The sequence below is a fragment of the Helianthus annuus genome, chromosome 7 (genome assembly GCF_002127325.2).
Source record: "Helianthus annuus cultivar XRQ/B chromosome 7, HanXRQr2.0-SUNRISE, whole genome shotgun sequence".
NCBI lineage: Eukaryota > Viridiplantae > Streptophyta > Magnoliopsida > Asterales > Asteraceae > Helianthus > Helianthus annuus.
The window spans coordinates 74,105,132-74,113,995 of record NC_035439.2 but is presented as its reverse complement, the minus strand read 5'-3'; positions in this window follow the sequence as shown (position 1 = coordinate 74,113,995).

Genomic DNA, 8,864 nt, shown 5'->3' with positions numbered 1-8,864 from the left:
TAGAAAAATTTCGCCAGAGTGTCCTCTGTAAATGGAGGTGTCCATGCTTTTAGCATATCATTTTCTTTTGTAAAATCATTCAAACAATCAACAATCAACAATATACAATCTTTAATCACTAATCTTGACAAAAATAAGCCTAAATCATAAACTCATGAACTTGAAAGTTTGTAAAAATATGTAGCAAATCACTAACATACTTAGTATGTCTTGTTATCTTTAAAAATATGATTAGTTTCTTGAAAACTTTATTTTTAAAGAATGTGTATTTTCACAACTTGTAGTCATGATTTCCAAAAATATTTCTTTGTGGAATTTTCTTGTTACACAAGTGTTCATACACTTGTTTACTTACTAAAAATGTTTTTAGTTCATACAAGATCCGGTTTTTAACAAAACTAGTATTTTTCACTTGGTTCTTCCGAAAACCCACTCATAGATCTTTAGATCTACAAGTTTATAACTTTATTTTTCAAGAAAACTTATTTTTATTCAAGTTCAAGTTCATGTGTGGATGGTTTCATCATCCTTCATATCTTTAACCTTTATATCTTACTAGTTCATGTTCTTAAACATGATCTAGCAAGTCTAGATGATGAACCATCTTACTTCTACTAACAAACAACATGTATTAAGCATAACAACACAAGATCAACATGATTTCAACATCATTTAACCATACATCTTCTCTTTATCCACTTTTTATCCTTTATGTTCAAGACTTGTTTAAGTTTTTAGAGTTTCTTAATATTTTATCATTCAATCAACTATTAACCACCAAAAACAAGAACAAGATGAAGATTTGAAGCACTTACTACTAGGACAAGGCTAGGGGAGAAACAAAGCGTAAAAGTGGTGGATAAAAAAAAACTAGAGTGGTCCTTGAGCTTCCGAGTGCACCAAGCTTGCTTGTTGGACCTCTAACACCTTTGAGTGTATGGAAAATGGCTTGAACAAGACTTGATGGTGGGTGTATGGTGGTGATGGGTGGCGGCCGTGAGTGGGGAAGGAGGAAGAGAGAAAGCTTGAAGTTTGTTGTTTGGTGAAAATGAAGTGTTAAACTAATGTGTTAATTTATAAACCAATTCCATTCTTTATCCATCATGTAATGTGTCACTAATTACCCAACATATGCAATTAAAATAATCAAAAGAAAGCAAGAGTGGGTCACCCCATGGTGACCGTCGAATGGGGGGATAGGGGGGTTGTAATGTTAAGGTAACCATTTAGTTAGGATTTCTAATGTTTAGTTAGTACATTAGTGTGTGTTATATAATATAAGGTGTGTTAGGGTGTTCGGGGACCCTAACTAGCTCAGTTCCGGATAAAGTCCGGTTGTTCGGTTGGATGTTGATCCGTTAAAGTGCTAAATAAAGCTTTAAAGTGTCTTTTATATTGTTTTTAGTGACACATTAAATTCCCAACACTTTGGAAAGTGTCTAGGACTATTTTACCAAGTTTTTGCACTTTACTAGCATTGTTAAATGATGAATTTTTGTATTTAGTGCAGAATTCTACACTTTAAGTATGTTTTAGGCACTTCTGGGCACTATTACTATCACCTAGTGACGCAGTTTTATGGTCCTCACCTCCCTACACTCCCTACTAGTGTAGTATTCTATTCCTGGCTCACGCTGGCCTAAAAAACAATGTCTGTCTAGTGCTGTCATTGTCAGCATGTCTTTATGGTTATCCGCTCACTGTGCTAGCTGTGCTTTGTGCATCAAGTTTGTCACTATTGTTTGTGTGTAATAAATGGAGTGACAGTAATAAGGTGTGATGCATGAGTATGTATATATCAGAAAACAGAAATCAGTTTAATCATAATTGTAATCAAGCACAGTAATTAAGCACTAATTAAATATTAATTAATTTGTACGGATACCTGGATTTGTGAGGGTTGTCACATTCTCCCCCCGTTAAGAAAATTTCGTCCCGAAATTTTAGGTTCTGCTTCTGGTCGCAGGGGTCTTAGGAAATAAATGGGGGTATTTTTCTTTCATACGATCCTCTCGTTCCCATGTGAATTCTGGACCATGCCTTGCAATCCATCGAACTTTGACGAGCTTGACACTACTCCTGCGTGTTTTGTTTATCTTCCAATCAGTAACCTCGACGGGTTCTTCGGCAAAGTGGAGCGTATCGTCAATATGAATTTCGTCAGTAGGAATGACAACAGTTTCTTGTGTTGGACTCTTCTTCAGATTTGATACATGGAACGTATCATGAACACCATTAAGCTCAGCAGGTAAGTCCAACTTGTATGCTACAAGCCCAATCCTTTGCAGGATTCTTAATGGGCCAATGTAGCGCGGATTCAACTTTCCACGCTTTCCAAAGCGTGCCACACCCTTCCAGGGTGAAACCTTCAATAATACCATATCTCCCACCTCAAATTCCAGAGGTTTCCTTCTTCGGTCCGCATAACACTTTTGTCGATTGCGAGCCGCCTTGATGCGTTCTCGGATCTGTGCAATCTTGTCTGTGGTTTCCTGGACCACTTCCGGGCCAACTAACTGTCTATCACCTGCATCAGCCCAACAGATCGGTGATCGACATTTGTGTCCATAAAGAGCTTCGAACGGTGCGGCTTGAATACTTGCGTGATAACTGTTATTGTATGAGAATTCGACCAATGGTAGGTGAGTATCCCAACTTCCACCTAAATCCATTACGCAAGCTCTCAGCATATCTTTTAGAGTCTGGATCGTTCGTTCACTCTGTCCATCCGTTTGCGGGTGAAAAGCTATACTCAAGTTCAACTGAGAACCAAATGCTTCTTGGAAGGATTGCCAAATCCTTGACACAAACCTTCCGTCTCTATCGGAGATGATTGAGAGAGGCACTCCATGACGTGCAACGATCTCTCTCATGTATATCTCAACTAATTTGCTCGTGTTATCTTTTTCTCTGATTGGCAAGAAATGCGCAGATTTTGTTAGACGGTATACTATTACCCAAATAGTATCGTGGCCTTTGGGTGTCCTTGGAAATTTCGTTATGAAATCCATTGAAATCTGTTCCCATTTCCATTTGGGTATTTCAGGTTGCTATAGCAGACCTGAAGGCTTCTGGTATTCGACTTTCACTTTGGCGCACGTTAGACATTTGCTAACATATACGACAACATTGCCTTTTGTCACACCCCCAAAATTCACCTGCGGAGTATCACCGCTTGGGAGCGTGACTGACCAGGATCAAGCCACCAATCATATAGAACAATATATATAGTAAAAGTAATTGCTATTAAACCAAACCAAATCCATATGAAAGGTGTTCCAAAACATAAGTAAGTTATCATTGTTTAGCGGAAGCGTATAAATAAAACCCATCATAATAAAGTATCAAATGTCATAAGTGTTTAACAAGACAATCACGATCCAAGCCCACAACGACCAGCTCCTCCCTACGCAAGCTCCATGTATCTAACGACCTGCAAGGCATGTAACAGAGGATCAACAACTAGTTGAGCGAGTTCACAGAAAGTAAATGCGTAATAGTATATTCGCTTGTAACATGTGGCTCTACTGGGCCGATAGTACGTTCTATTGGTGGGGGCTTCCCATGTTGTATAACCACTAGACTATTCGTAACCATAAGTGTTCTACATATCCCGAGAACAGTAATACGTACAAGTTTACGTAGGTTTTACGTAAGTATCCTTCACAACCGAGGATAGGGGTACGCGGGGGTTTACGTAGGTTTTACGTAAGTGCCTGACACAACCGAGGCAGTAGTGAGTATAAGTTCACATAGGTTTTACGTGAGTGTCCTTCGCAACCTGAGGACAGTGAGTAGCATAAGTATACATAGGTTTTACGTATGTGTCCTGCACAACCGAGGACGATGGTATGGTAGTCTAGTAACAGTGTATGTACGAATCTAGTCAATCTCATTCCTTCAATCCCATTCCCAAGCCCTTGGGAATCCCATGCCTTAGTAAGAGTATGAACTCACCTTGATTTGCTCGGTATGTTATTGCTTCTAGGGTTAATTAAATGTCTAAGTCCATTACACACGACCTAGGATACATTGCACATGATTCATTCAATTAGGGTTTACAAATCCTTGATATTCAAGCAACTGTGTTTTGTGTGTTTATTGTGTACATGATGATATCACATAGAATGTTCACACATGCAGGATCATATAGTTGCATTCAATATCATACAATCATATATCGAATCATACAGTTATAAGCAGAAATGAACAGTTGCATGCAATTATATACAGAAGCATACAGAAAGCTTAATTACTGGTGTTTGCCATAATCCAGAACCCTTATTTACTTATTCATACGTACAGAATCAACTAACTTGATCAACACAACGCATGTAAAGAAATTCGGATCCCTTTTGCATCATAAAAAGGTCGGATAGGGGACAAGGGCTTAAAACCCTGACTACATGTTCAAAAGTCGGACTAGAGGGACTCCCCACCACACATTCGGACTAAGGGGTGGGGGATTTCTTTGCTAAAACTCGGACTAGGGGGTGGGGGTTTGAAACTCGGACCATGGGGCAAGGGGGTCACAAGGTCGGACTAGGGGAGGCTACCCCCAAAACTCGGACCACACATGGTGGGGTGTCAAAACTCGGACATCACTAAGGCAAGCAAAACTCGGACCTTTGTTACTTAATTATAAAACTCAGATCTTGCCACCTAATTATAAAGATCGGACCTCATGAATTTCACAAAGATCGGACTACTCGCATTTCATTAAAGGTCGGACATGCTTGGTTAATTAAAAGCTCGGACTCCCTTTCCTTGTGATCTCAAAGATCGGACCAAGTAACACATGAAAAAGTCGGACCATGCTTATGCTTTCATACTTATAATTCGGACAAGTAACATATATATAAAGATCGGACCTCATGTGTGGTAAATAAAAACTCGGACAAGCATGTTATATATACATAAACATCGGACTTCATATGTTAATAAAACTCTGACACACATTTAAATCCAAAACTTTGAGTAACCATTATGCGTGATTTCCAATCATTGCACATAATCAAAAGATCAGAACAGTTACGTTTTATGTTCATACGACCAGAAACCCTAAACTCATCACTTTTGCATTGCAGTAACGAATCAGTAAATCAATAGTTTTGACAGATCAATCATCTACAAATCAAGGATCTTAATCATCTAGCAATGATTACACAATCATCAACATTCTTTCACAATAAATCAGAATCAATTAAACAAAGAATAGCATATGAAGAACTAGGGTTTTCATGCAACACACAATCAAGAATAAAAACAACAATCAGTCATTAACAATTTACCTTGGATTGAGTCTAACTAGATTGCAAGATTAAGATTGATGCAGGAGACTTGTGCTTGTGATGAAAGTGATGATTGCCAGAGAATCAGAGAATGAAAGTACGTGCTTTGATTTGTGTAATGATTAGTGAAAAGGGATTAGGGTTAAGTATGACTTACGTTTCACTAATCACTCTATGCACCCTCAACTATTACCTATTACATATTACAGGCACAAGTTGTATATTTCACAGTTTCATCACAACTTTCCATTATTTGCCAAATCTTTTAGAATTAACACATAACCATTCACAATCACACAATACACTACATTGTATCAAGACGTTACAGTTCCACAACAAATCAATTGTGCACATAAACAACTAAACAACAATAAACGTGCAATAAATGCGGAATTGGAATCTTGGAAACTCGAGTTGTCACATTATCCCCAACTTGAAAGAAATTTCGTTCTGAAATTTAGCATGCGGTTACTGAGGAAGCTAGGTAAGTTGCATCGTTTACTGGTTTTCCTGGGGTGTCACATTATCCCCCCGTTGATTTGGAATTTCGTCCCGAAATTCAGTAGTAGTAGCTTCAGCCTCAGTAGTGGTTGCATTGGTTCCGAATAACTGGGGATACTTGAGTTTCATTTGATCTTCACGTTCCCAGGTATACTCTGGGCCACGACGGGAGTTCCAACGAACTCGTACAAGAGGTATTCTGGTGTTCTTGAGGACCTTGACATCCCGGTCTGTGATTTCAACTGGTTCCTCGACGAACTGCAACCGCTCGTCGATAGTGAGTTCCTTAAAAGGAACTATGAGGGTCTCATCTGACAGGCACTTCTTCAGATTCGACACGTGAAATACATTGTGAACTGCACCGAGTTCAGCTGGTAGGTTTAGTCTGTAGGCTACTTTGCCTATTCTTTCAGTGATTTCGAACGGTCCAACGTACCGTGGATTGAGCTTGCCTCGTTTACCAAAACGAACCACACCCTTCCAGGGTGAGACTTTGAGTAGCACTCGATCCCCAACTTGGAACTCGAGCGGTTTTCTGCGTAGATCAGCGTAGCTTTTCTGGCGATCACGAGCTGCCGCCATGCGTTGTCGTATCTGTGCTATTCGTTCAGTAGCGTCAACTACCATTTCTGGACCTGTAATTTGACTATCCCCCACCTCTACCCAACAGAGAGGTGACCAGCATTTACGTCCGTACAATGCCTCGAATGGAGCGGCTTGAATGCTGGTGTGGTAATTGTTATTGTACGAAAACTACACTAAAGGGAGGTGTTTTTCCCAGCTGTTGCCGAAATCGATGACACACGCCCGAAGCATGTCTTCTAGATTTTGAATCGTGCGCTCAGATTGCCCATCCGTCTGAGGGTGATAAGGTGTGCTCATGTCTAAACGAGAGCCAAACGCTTTGTGCATCGCTTGCCATAGTTCTGAGGTGAATCGTGCATCTCGATCCGAAATAATGGAGGTGGGCACCCCGTGCCTCGAAACAACTTCTTTAAGATAAACGTCTGCGAGGGTGGAGAACTTATCCGTTTCCTTAATAGCCAGGAAGTGTGCAGACTTGGTGAGTCGATCCACGATCACCCATATAGTATCATTCCCACGCTGAGATCTAGGCAGACCAGTAACAAAATCCATGGAAATTTCTTTCCATTTCCACTGTGGTATCCTGGATTGTTGCAGTAGGCCTGAGGGTTTCTGGTACTCTGTCTTGACTCTCGCACACAAGTCAAACATTTGCCGACGTAGGTTGCTATGTGGGCCTTCATGCTAGGCCACCAATATGTAGTTCTGATGTCGTGATACATTTTATCCGATTCTGGATGTACCAAGTAGCGAGACTTATGAGCTTCATCCATCACAAGTTCTCGTAAACCGCCATACAGTGGAACCCAAATACGTCCTGTTACATAGTAGGCGCCGTCTTCCTTTTGTTCTAATCGTTGCCTGGAGCCGCGTAAGGCTTCAGCCCTGACGTTTTCTCGTTTCAATGCTTCCACCTGAGCATCTCGTATTTGTGCAGGAAGATCAGATTGAATAATGAGCTGTAAGGCTCGTACACGCCTAGGTAGAGTGTCTTTTCGACTGAGAGCGTCAGCCACAACATTGGCCTTGCCTGGATGGTACTTGATGGCGCATTCGTAATCATTAAGCAGCTCGACCCATCGTCGTTGACGCATGTTCAATTCCTTCTGCTTGAAGATATGCTCGAGACTCCTGTGACCGGTGTAAATAGTGCACTTGGTACCGTACAGGTAGTGTCGCCATATCTTGAGCGCGAAAACAACAGCTCCCAGCTCTAAATCCTGCGTCGTGTAGTTCCGTTCATGAACGTTGAGTTGCCACGAAGCGTAGGCAATAACTTTATCCCGCTGCATCAATACACAACCAAGCCCCTGTATTGATGCGTCACAATAGACCACAAAATCATCCGTGCCCTCTGGCAATGAGAGAATAGGTGCGCTGCATAGTCTATCCTTCAGGTACTGAAAAGCAGTTTCTTGTGTATTACCCCAACGATAGGTAACACCTTTCTGTGTCAACATAGTAAGCGGCTGTGCGATCTTGGAAAAGTCTTTGATGAATCGTCTGTAGTACCCCGCCAAACCCAAGAATTGGCGTATTTTCGTTGGTGTACGCGGTGCAGGCCAGTTCCTGATCGAATCTACTTTGGATGGATCGACATGAATCCCATCCCTGTTCACCACATGGCCTAAGAAGTGGAATTCACGAAGCCAGAAGTCGCATTTTGAAAACTTGGCGTACAGTTGTTCCTTTCGAAGAAGTTCCAAGATAAGACGTAAGTGCTGCTCGTGTTCCTCCTGACTCTTGGAGTAGATCAGAATGTCGTCGATGAAGACAATGACGAACTTGTCAAGATAAGGTTTGCACACCCTGTTCATAAGATCCATGAAAACTGCAGGCGCGTTCGTTAGCCCAAATGGCATGACTAGAAACTCGTAGTGACCGTAGCGAGTTCTGAATGCTGTCTTGGAGACGTTCTCATCCCGGACTCTCAGCTGATGATAACCAGCCCTTAGATCAATCTTGGAGTAGTAGCTCGACCCTTGCAACTGGTCAAATAAGTCGTCAATACGAGGAAGAGGATAGCGGTTCTTCACTATGACCTTGTTCAGCTCACGGTAGTCTATGCACATCCTGAAAGTGCCATCCTTCTTTTTCACGAATAATACTGGAGCTCCCCAAGGCGAAGAGCTTGGACGAATGAAACCCTTATCCAAGAGCTCTTGTAGTTGCTTAGACAGTTCTTCCAATTCAGTTGGAGCTAAACGATACGGTGCGCGAGCTATAGGTGCTGCTCCTGGAGCTAGCTCGACTTGGAATTCGACCTGACGATGAGGCGGTAGACCAGGTAAATCTTCAGGAAACACTTGAGGAAAATCACGTACAACTGGAATATCCTCTATTCTTTTCTCTTGCGTCGCTGCATCAGTAACTAGTGCCAAGATAGCCGTATGACCCTTTCTTAAACATTTCTGAGCCTTCAAGAAAGAGATGATGCCAACCACAGCACCACTCATGTCGCCTTGAACTTCGAGAGGTTCCTTACCC